The sequence below is a fragment of the Lampetra planeri genome, unplaced genomic scaffold, assembly GCF_965212315.1.
Source record: "Lampetra planeri unplaced genomic scaffold, kcLamPlan1.2.h2 scaffold_118, whole genome shotgun sequence".
NCBI classification, from domain to species: Eukaryota; Metazoa; Chordata; class Hyperoartia; order Petromyzontiformes; family Petromyzontidae; genus Lampetra; species Lampetra planeri.
The window spans coordinates 63,066-74,175 of NW_027613893.1; the positions used below are offsets into that span (position 1 = coordinate 63,066).

At 40.6% G+C, this 11,110-nt stretch overlaps 1 long non-coding RNA gene across 4 annotated transcripts; it reads right to left on the reverse strand.

Moving 5' to 3' along the window:
- Positions 1-2,555: 2,555 nt before the first annotated feature.
- Positions 2,556-10,851, reverse strand: LOC144738821 (uncharacterized). Of its 4 annotated transcripts, none has more exons than XR_013589314.1 (4): positions 10,475-10,851; positions 7,930-8,047; positions 5,374-7,131; positions 2,557-4,469 (listed from the first exon to the last, which is right to left on the reverse strand). It is a non-coding gene; the product is annotated as an uncharacterized LOC144738821 (long non-coding RNA). The 4 variants fall into 4 exon arrangements; XR_013589315.1 differs by having other exon boundaries at positions 2,558-4,469; positions 5,374-5,489; positions 7,062-8,047; XR_013589316.1 differs by having other exon boundaries at positions 2,562-4,469; positions 5,374-5,489.
- Positions 10,852-11,110: the final 259 nt, after the last annotated feature.

Consider the following 11,110-nt stretch of genomic DNA (forward strand, 5'->3'; position numbering starts at 1 on the left):
CTATCTGCAGCTTTACACCTCCCAGTAGCTCCCTACTGTTCCCGGGGTTGGCTCCCGCTTCGACGGTGCCCCCTCGGCTCGTACGCCCGCGTGGCCCCACACCTTTCCATTCACACCCCGACTGCCTTCTCTTTCCGGTTTACCCGCTTAAGGACCCCAACCTTTCACCCACGTCACCTGGCTCCGCCTCCTCGTGACGTCACATCCGGAAGGTCGCTTACGCCCGCATTACACCACCCTCCCCCATAGAAAAAAACCCAGCCGACCTCGGCTGAACAATACCAAAGCGTAATGCGGTGAACAGACCTTCCCCCTTAAAGGACACTAAGCATGCAATATAACAACAAGAACAACAACACAAGTAACATCGACGAACGTACGAAAGCATGCGATAAATACGACGGCAAGAACAATAACAACATACAATCAACGAAACGTAAGCGATTTGGAACGAGTGCGGGTCGCCGGCCCGTCCCGGACGGTCGGCGGCCCACTTGTAGAACGGGGACGCGATGGAACACGAGGAATGACAGGGGGTAATTCCCCTGCTGCGATTGGAAGTCCACCGACGTCTCGTGTCCCTGACGAATCAGTCTTGGTCGTGTTCCGCGAATGCGCCTGCAGCGGGGTCGGAAGGGTCGCAGGGCTCGAAGGTCCCGCAGCCCTGCACTGTAAAAAAGAAAAAGTTAGTTCAACTCAAATTTTCAAGGCAACCGACTGCACAGAATTTTTGAGTTGAAGATATCAACTTAATTTTTTAAGTTTTGAAGAACAACAATTATTAAGTTGCGTCAGCTAAGTTAGTTCAACTCAAATTTTCAAGGTAACCGACTGCACAGAATTTTTGAGTTGAAGATATCAACTTAATTTTTTAAGTTTTGAAGAACAACAATTATTAAGTTGCGCCAGCTAAGTTTTTCAAGTTCGTACAACTAAGTTTTTTTAGTTCAAGTTACTGGAACTTTTAAGTCTGTAAAAGCTTACTATTTTGAGTTTAAATTACCCCCCCCCCCCACACACACACACACACTAAATCATCCACTGACAGTAAAACTGTTAATTTATGCATGTTTATTTGAACGACTTTGGCACAGCTTTACAATTCCATAATGACATCAGTATGGGCATTGGGCAATGTAAACGAGTTATACCCAAAGCAAATACATCTTTTTTTTTACTTTCCGACTCTTGTTGAGACCTTACAAATAATGCAATATTGTCAAAGATGACCGATAAACAGTTGTATAGTGCCTAAGTATTAATTCAGAAATGTGTAAATCCCCAGCTGAAAAAGCCAAATTGTCTAAACGTTCTGAATTATCTGAACTTTGAAATTAGCCAAAAATGCAAACACGCAGGCTATAACAGTAATTGTGAAACACAGCTTGCTTCTACTGAGAAACAATCAATATTCTCGTGACAGTTATATGACAGCTACAAATAACAGATTTTTTTTTAGTCAAAATAAAAGAACAACATAAAAACTATAAGGTGGTCCATGTGAAGACTTACAAAATATCCAAACATAAATGAACAAACATGATAAAATAAATCTTCCCCATGGAAAATGAATCACTGGTTTAACAGCTTGGTCTTGAAGCTCCGGACACGCTGTGAGCAATTGGTGGACATTTCCATGAAAATGTGCTGGATAGTTTCACAGGTATACTTGATGTCTTTTGGGAACTCCATGTTAAGGGCATAAAGCAAGCCAAAAAGATACGCAAGCGCAGTCGGGGTGTCTGGGATGTCTTTCAGGACAATGGTTTCCTCCAACACAAGGGCAATATTAATGACTGTGTCGTCATCATCATCAAGCACTGTGAGGACCCCCATCTTGATGCCTTTCACCTGTTTGTCATCTGCATCAGTTGCCTGACAAAACAAAAACACCACTGAAATAATGTCCTGTAGAAAACTAGTCAATAAAGAGTGATGTCTATTTGTGTATGGCCTCTTTGCTATACAACACTACTAAAAGCTGAAGGTCTTCCAAGCTGCACTCACCAGGCATCTAGAGAAAAGCTTCTCAGTATTCTCCCGCAGAAATATGGGAAGACCTTCCACAGCTGCCTGTCTGCGATGACTTGTGATGTCAGATGTCTGTTTTGGAAGAATATAAAAACAAACAAATACTTTTGTTTAGCTCTGTGAAATGTACTCCTGTATGTGCACTTGGTTCCATTTGTATTCCCATCTCTACAATTGTGCATGTAGGCAGATAAAATAATTGCAGGCTCTGTTAGTTTGTTAGTGTTTATTTTTGTCTTTTAAGGATAAGTTCACTATTTTGCACTTTGAGCCCTTGCACTTTTATCTTGGCTGAAATAGAGTGTTTGACGAACACTCAACGAACACCACTAACCAATCGGTGAGTTGCACATCTTTGAAAACGAACGTTTAGGGTTGATTTAAAGACAGGTTTGTGAATGCATGTAGCTAGCCATTCTGAAGCATGGCAGGGCCGATTCTAAATCAGCCAAAAGCTCAAGACTGGACCAATAGTCAAAATTCGGGTGTCAAACACTATTTCATCAACCCACAGAAGAGGCTCAAAGTGCAAAACCGTGAACGTATCCTTTAAATATTACTGTATTAAATAGACAATCAAGATGGAACTCGCTCACCAATGTAGCTGATGCAAAAAAATTATTAAGTTATATTCCATCAAAAGTGCAGAGTGCTAGCTTGGTAGTTCCTTCTTGATTAATGGTTTAAATATTAGTGGACAAACTGAAGAAAAGGGTAACACTTTACAATAAGGTTCATTTATTAAACATTATTTAATGTATTAACTAACATGAACTATACATTTGTTATAGTATTTAATAATCTTTGTTAATGTTAGTTAATATGAATAAAGCTGTTCATTGTTTGTTCATGTTAGTTCACAGTGCATTAACTCATGTTAATAAGATTTTAATAAAGTATTAGTAAATGTCGAAATTAACATTAACAAAGATGAATAAATGCTGTATAAGTGCAGTTCATTATTAGTTAATGTTAACTAATGTAGTTAACTAATGTTAACTAACGAACCAAATTGTAAAGTGTTACCAAGAAAGGGCCTTGTAGTCAATATAACAACCTGTTTGTCAAGCATTTCCAAAAGGGTTTCCATCTCTCGACTAAAGGCGCACTTCCTGGCACGATACAATTTCAGCAGACGAGGGGTCAACATCTCAAGGGCAGCTTTAAATGTTCCCATCAGGTCCTTGGTGGTCACACGAGTGAACTCTTGACAAATCTGAATTAAACAAATGCAATACAAATACAACAAGCTGATAGTGTGATTTCATTGTTATAATTAAGACTGCAAACTCAAAGCCATAATACAAATTAACCTACATACACTATCATGGAAAAAACATAACACAAATGCACCAAGTTCAAGAAAAAAAAAGATTCCTTACCTGTTCTTCAAGAAATAGACCGGGCCACCTCTCCAGAACCTCTGAGACCATGGGCTCCATCTCTACAATCTCCATTCTCCTAAGGGAGAATGTGATGTCCATCTTCTGTTTGATGAACTCCATGTCCTTGTTTTTCTTCTTCATGGCTTCAACCAGGGAAGACCTCAGGTCTTCCAAGTCATCCTGGGTGTAGCTTTCAGGATGATCTGGTGCATGGTTGACCTCACCTCGTTTTGGTTTTTTCAAGGAAAACCTTCCCTCCGGACCACCATCCCCATCATCATCATCTCTTCTTTGCCTGTTGACACCATGATCATCCGCCTCCTCCCTTCTTGATCTCCTGTTGACACCAACCTCATTACATCCAGCTTGACGTAGTTTTGATCTGTAGTTCCCCATCTTGTACTTTATGCTGGTTGTCCATCCCGCATATCCAGTACCACCACCAGGCTCTTTGAGGCAGGGATGTTTGTTGACAAGTTCAGCAGCAACAGAATCAAACTCATGTTTTTCAGGGTAGGCTTTCACAGAAAATATTTCTTGTGCCAACTTGTCCAGAATCTCTTTTTTCACATCTCTGGTTACATGTAAACCCTTCCCTAATAATTCAAACGTGTCATTCCCCTTGCGGAGTATCAGTTCCACATCATATGAGAATTCTGGTACTGGGAACGGAGTGGGCCACTGTGAAACATTCCTCCTATATGTCCGCACAACTGAAGATAAGCTGTGGATTGAGCCTGGAGATCCAATGATGGCTGTGTCAAGGGAAGAGATGGAGGATGACCGAGTTGGTGTTGGAGGTGGTGGTGATGGCATGTCCTCATTGCTCCACAGAATATGCAAGACAGCCTTTTCTGAAGGTAACTCTGCTATGTCAATCAGGTTGCAAACTGCCTGGCCAAAGTCTGAGTCTTCATACTGTATACAGAATTCACCCACAAGTTCAAGTTTTTGACGCAGTTCATTGTACAGTTCCTCTAAAGTTTCAGGAGCTTTGGTCAGCCGAATCTTACGGACGAGTTTGGGATTTATGTGGACCAGAAGCAACAAAGCCTGTGAGGACAAAAGAAGAACAGATATTTGCATGACACTTTAAACTGAAGCCATATACAGTCATGGCCAAAAGTATTGGCACACCTCAAGAATTGTTGGTTTTTAAGCAAAATTCGCAAACTTTTGAAGGTTTTTTGATAAAATAACCAAACCAGGATATTTTCAATAGCTCAACACAACTGAAACAACAATTGGTTTCCCCAAATGTAACAGAATATATCACCAAAATACTGTGGAAAGTGAATACTGCATGGTCGAAAGTATTGGCACCCTTCACAACAAGTGTCTTTTGCCGTGATAAAAGCACACTTTTCAGTGTTAAAATCCAGTGCTAAGGTTATGGGTAGTCAGACGTCAGCTGTGGTAGCACTCCTGAGAAATATCAGCCCATTTCTAACGGACAAAAATCTCCAGTTTACTTACTATACATCTGTTGGTTTATATGGACAGTATAAGGTTTTCTTCAAGTAGAATCGACTTTATTATCCTTTAGAAATGGGCTTATACTTCTCAGGAATGCTACCACAGCTGATGTCTGACTATCCATAACCTTAGCTGTGGATTTTAACAATGAAAAGTGTGCTTGTATCACAGCAAAAGACGGTTATTTTGAGTGCCAATACTTTTGACCATGCAGTATTCACTTCCCGCAGTATTTTGGTGATATTTTGTGTTGAATTTGAGGAAACCAATTTTTGTTGTTTCAGTTCTGTTGAGCTATTGAAAATATCCTGGTTTGGTTATTACATTAAAAACACCTTCAAAAGTTTGTGAGTTTTGCTCGAAAACCAACACATCCGGAGGGGTACCAATACTTTTGGCCATGACTGTACCTTGAAGACTTAAAATCAAGTCATTAACACATGACAAAATTATGAAAACATACAAACAGAAAGGTGCTTACCATTTCAATTTACTGCAGTAGCCAAGCCCTTGGGGTCACCATCAAAGTTCTACCAACTTGGTATGCAGCCAATGGGTGGTAATCGTTCAAAGTCTCTGGATCCAGGATCTCTACATCTGAGTGACAGTTATCAATAAGTTGGTAAGACCGATAATGTTCCATGTACCAAGATGATAATCTTGCGGTGACAAAATACACTTTACACCACTTGTCCACCAATATGTGTAGTATTCTAAAGAATTCTGGCAGTCCACTGCATTCACCCGCAGACACTATCATGTCCCTCACATACTGGGTCCCATACAAATGTACTTCTTTAGCAAGAGACACATCATCTTCATTTGGGTACTTCTTTTCTAGTCCTGTCCTGAGCTTTTCATCTAAAGATGATATTTTCACTCTATCTACACTACCAACATGCAATTTTGGCTTGAACAATTGCTGTGTGTAAAGAAGATATGCCATGAGGTGTTGATGCTTAGTGGAAAGGGTGAGTAGTACATTCTTAAAACAGTGAGCATCATTGATTGCCTGTTTGAAAAAACTATGCTTAGACTCAAATCTAAACGTCCACAGATCCACTAATGGCCCAAAGCACCGTGTGAGATGCACATAGTGATCAATGAAGTGATGCTTTGGTTTCAACTTAAATTCAGGAAAGGTGTCAGTGAGTAACTGGCGATGGTCAGACAATTTATTCCCCAAGTAACATAATGTTCCCTCTGATAACGTAGTAGACACCGTAATCTCCACAATCTCTTTAAGGTCCATTAAAATTTCCCATGACTGCTCTTGTTCAGGTATATAGTTCCCGATCAAGAGAGGTAGCAAACGTAAAAGTGCCCAGTTTTCATGTCCGTTACCGTTTACCTTTCCAGATACAAGGCTTGTCTTTGTAATTGCATGTGGCTTGTTGACCAAATCAGAGAATTTGTATGGAAACTGTTTTATGCGGTTATTCAGTCCATCGAATGTAATGAAACCTTTTCTAATCAATTCTTTTAAACACAAACTTAATTCCGCTGCGACAACACCTTCAAATAGATCATGCAAAAGATCAGGGGGAAATCCAGTAACTGGGTGGAAGAAAGACAACTTACTTAAAGCACAGGATGATTTAACACCATTCACACATGGCTTAGGCTTATCACTCAACTTGAGTTGTTCCACAAAAGAATCGTGTTGCGTAGCAGTTCTCAGTGGAAAGTTCCTTGGCTCACAATTTCCAATTTGGTCTCGACTGATGCAACAAAATCTGCAGAATTTTTCGACATTTAAAGCTTCCTGAAAACCTGCTAAGCTATGTGCACCAAGGTTATCAGCACAGACACAGAACACTGTTCCCTTTACAAATGTATCTAGAGTCTCAATATACACTCCTATCTTTTCAAGATATCCAAGATCCTTAATCAAAGGATAAAGAAAGGCATCATACCCAAATTGTCTGACATCGACAGTTTTTCCAAGACAAGCCAGTTGAATTAGGGGGAGAGTAGAGCGAAACTTGCTTGGTAAATTCAACAAAATCCAATAGACAGCAGTAATTTTATGGATTTTTTTTGAGGACCCCAAAGGATTACATAGTTCCAGGTCATCTATGTAAAGTCCTATAGAGATACTTGCATCTTGCACACCCAGAAGACCATTGTCTTTGTAGTACTGTCCGTCTCGAAAAGAGCAAAATTTACCTGGGTTGTCCCCTTGACTAAACACCAACTTCTCCACAAAATCTGGCTGTCTCAACAAAGTCCCAAGAACCTGGAGGATTGAAACATAAACAAATGTTTGTTTATGGGTTATTTTATATGTATACTCAGTAGGCTGAATTACAGGGAACTTATCTTTAAAAAAAAGATTTCTCCTGTGATCAGTGGCCAATGCACCCTTTCCTTGAGTGCTTACAATTAATGGATTTGTTTCCAAGACAGCATCATTAATCTTATGGAGAACGCTATCATCTAATTCAATGCCGTGTTCTGCAAGCACTGCTTTGATACCTGGTTGCGAGTGGGATTTTGAAAGATGTAAAATATCATTAAACCCCTCAACTATTTTCTGTACAGCGTGTCTACTAACATGTAATTCAGTTTGCATACGTAGAAAAAATCCAGCAGCCCTGTGTTCAAGAGTCTCAGCATCTACATACTCCTCCTTTTCTTGGACATCTGAATTTCCAGAACTACCTGGAAGTGTATCTTCCTCACTACAGATACCTAATGGTTGGTCAGAGGAATCTGTCTCAATGGACACAGGTTCATTTTCTAAGTCTGCTCTTAAACAGGTTCTGATATCACCATGCTTGTGTTTCCTACTTTTGTGTGAACTAAAAGTCTTTAGATTGTTTGTTTTAAAACTACATCTCAAGAAGGGGCAACACACAGTCTCATGTTTTTTTAAATGGCGTCCAAGGTGTTTGAAGAAAGACTGTTGCGTGCAGATTTCCCGGAATTCACATAGATTACAAAAAAAGGTGAATTTATCATGTATTTTGGCTGTCCTAAAATGTGATCTGGTCAAATGTGACTTTAAGGCGCCAGGTGTTTTAAAAGTACATACACAGTCACCGTAAACACACGGCCAGTAAGCTCCTCTACCGTGCCTGAGCCGATGGTGCCTAAGCAGACGTTCTTGACTGGCACTGGCAAAGCTGCAGAAGCGACACTTCATAGAAAACCTAGCACAAAAATAAGAGGAGAAAATTAACACAGTGACATACTTCGCAACCGTTCACATTAATGCTGTTGAGCTTCAGGGCTAAAACACACAAAGGTAGGGCTGGGTATTGTTCAAAATCTTTCGATCCGGCGCCAATTTCGATACCTCAGTTTCGATACCGGTTCCTAGCGATACTTTTTTCGATACCAATTTTATGAAATCCATTTTAAAAAGATTACATAACTAGGGATGGGAACCGAGAACCAATTCTTCTTCAGAACCGGTGCCCAGTGAATCAATTCCTTGGAACCGTTAGCATGCCTGCTTAACAATTCCGCGTATCGGTTCCGCTCGTTGCAAATGTGTCATGATGTCACACACGCGCTGCATTGTTTTGATTAAGAACGTGGCAAACATGGCAGAGGCAGAAGTTCGACGCAGAAGTATAATGAGGCCTTTAACGGGACGCCATGTTGCTTTCCGACAAGCCATCGCGTGCTATCTCACACACATTCATACACTCACTCACTCTCATGCGCACACACACACACTTGCGCGCGCACACACACTCTCTCGCGCTCACTCACTCACACACGCGCACACATACACACTCACTCACTAGTGCTCACGCACACACTCTCGCTCACTCACTAGCGCACACACACTCTCTCGCGCTCACTCACTCACACACAAACGCACACATGCTCACTCACACACACACTCACTTTGAGAAGTAGCTCACCTATACTTTTAGATTTGTTCTGAGGTTGCTACACATAATTTGTGTATACAGTATGTGCTCTGTCTTCTGATCAGATATTAAAGCGAGTTAATACAAACAAACACATTTGTACTTATTCCCTCACCCAATGAGAATCGATAAGGAATCGGATCGATAAGCAATCGTTAAATCCTTATCAATTCCCATCCCTATACATAACACATTACCTCAGAAAAACTTTGGTTTTATTTTTTTAGTTTGACTCATGCTCCTTAGCCAGTGCACAAAGGAACACATTTTTTTTATAAAGAGCTCATGCTCACCAAAACTGATTTTTAAAAAATAAAAAAATACAGTAAAACTTAATATTGTGAAATAGTATTACAATTTAAAATATTATTTTAATATATTTCAAAATGTAATTTACTCCTGTGATATCAAAGCTGAATTTTCAAAATCATTACTTCAGTGTCAAATGACCCTTCAGAAATATGAAAACAGTTTGCTGCTTAATATTTTGGAAACTATGATAATTTTTTTCATGATTATTTGATGAATAAAAAATTCAAAAAAGATTTATTTAAAAACGAAATATTTTGTAACATTACACGTTGTAATGTCACCCTTTGATAACTTTAATGCATCCTTACAGAAAACAAATTCTGACAAACCAACACATTTTTGAACGACAGTGTGTAACGTTACATTCAGTAGGTTATTTATTGAAATATAAACACTGGAGTGATCAACAAGGTATCTCTTCATTTACCAGTCGAAGACGGAGCAACTTTCTGCTCTTATGTTTACTCCGTGCACTGTCAAGGTCTTCATCATATTTGTCGTGGTACCGGTCTTTGCAGCAATTATTTTAATGCGAATACTGAATCGCGCGCTGTTGGCATCGAGCCTGGAGAAATGTACCCACACTTTTGATCGACTTTTCCACATCTTTAAGGTATTATGTGTGTGTGCTCGCGTCTCATATGAATATGTGCGCGGAGAGTTTGTGTGTGTGTGCTTGCGTCGTCTCATATAAGTATGCGTGTGAAAAGTTGTGGGTGCGCGCGCGCGTCTCATAATATGAGTGTGCGTGAGCGACTTTATGTGTGTCGTTGTGCATTTCATATGTATTTGTTTGAGCACTGACGTTGACGAGTTAACTCCTTAGGTAACGTTATCGAATTCTGGAACTGGAACCGAACCACATGTCATTTTTAGATAAAGTTACTCGATAGTATCGAGGCAATTCGGTCGGTAACGTTACCTAAAAAGTATCGAACTCGGCAACTTACCCAGCCCTACACAAAGGTCGCATGCTAGAAGCTATATAAATCTAGTTAACCGTATCAAACCGAAGTTTTGTATCAAAGTTTTAGCACGTTAGTTCTACCTTGATCACGAGCAGCAATGTGAACTGTTACCGCCGGTGCTTCGGTTTCAGGTCAATGAGCAAAGCAGACGTGCATAAAACAATGCCATATCATTCATCGAGAATAACAAACATAACGGCAACACAAATCTTTCAATTAATATGTGGACAAGAATTATATTGAGCTTGGCTGTTCAAAATAAGCTACGTTAGCTTCTAACCAATTAACGTTAGCAAGTGTGGGATTTTGTATTGCCATTAACGCCTCGCCTGGTTATGATTTATCGATTTTGTTTCGCGCAATGAAATGTAATACAAATACCAAATGCATATACATATTCATATGATTAGCTTACCTGTTAGAATGAATGTTGTTTATCTTCGGCCAAGAAGTCAGAGAAATTTACCGCTGGCATCGTGACAAAATGGCGGACGCAAACTTTCAAACTGTCGAAGAGAGCTCCTGGCAAAATCCTTGGAAACCCCGTGGCAGCCGGTTGCCATGACAAATTTCAAATGAGCATGCGCAGATAAGTTGACCTCACTTTAACTGGGTGTCAACTACAACTTAAAAATAAAATCAACTCAATTTATAAAGTAAGATGAACTTTTACTCAGAAACGTCTGAAAGTGAGTTCAAGTGGCTTACAACAGATAGTTCAAGTTCCAACTAGCAATTTTATTGTCAGTGAATGCAAAAATCTTAGTAAGGTGAACAATTTTGAGTTGTCATTTTTACAGTGTGGCAGGCGCCCTCCGAACAAGCCCACTCCTCCCCCGCGGTGTCACGGTCGGCCTGTCTGTTTCGGAGGTTCCTTGGTCGGCTTGTCCGGTGTTGTGGGCTCCTGCTGCGGCGGACCCGGGAAGCGGGCCCAGCAATCCTTGGCGTAATGGCCCCTACGGCCGCAGCGGAAGCAATCGGCATCGTTGCGCCGAAGCGCAGGTCTTGCGTCCCGACGGCCCCGTTCCGATGGCGTAGCGCGCGGCCCCGG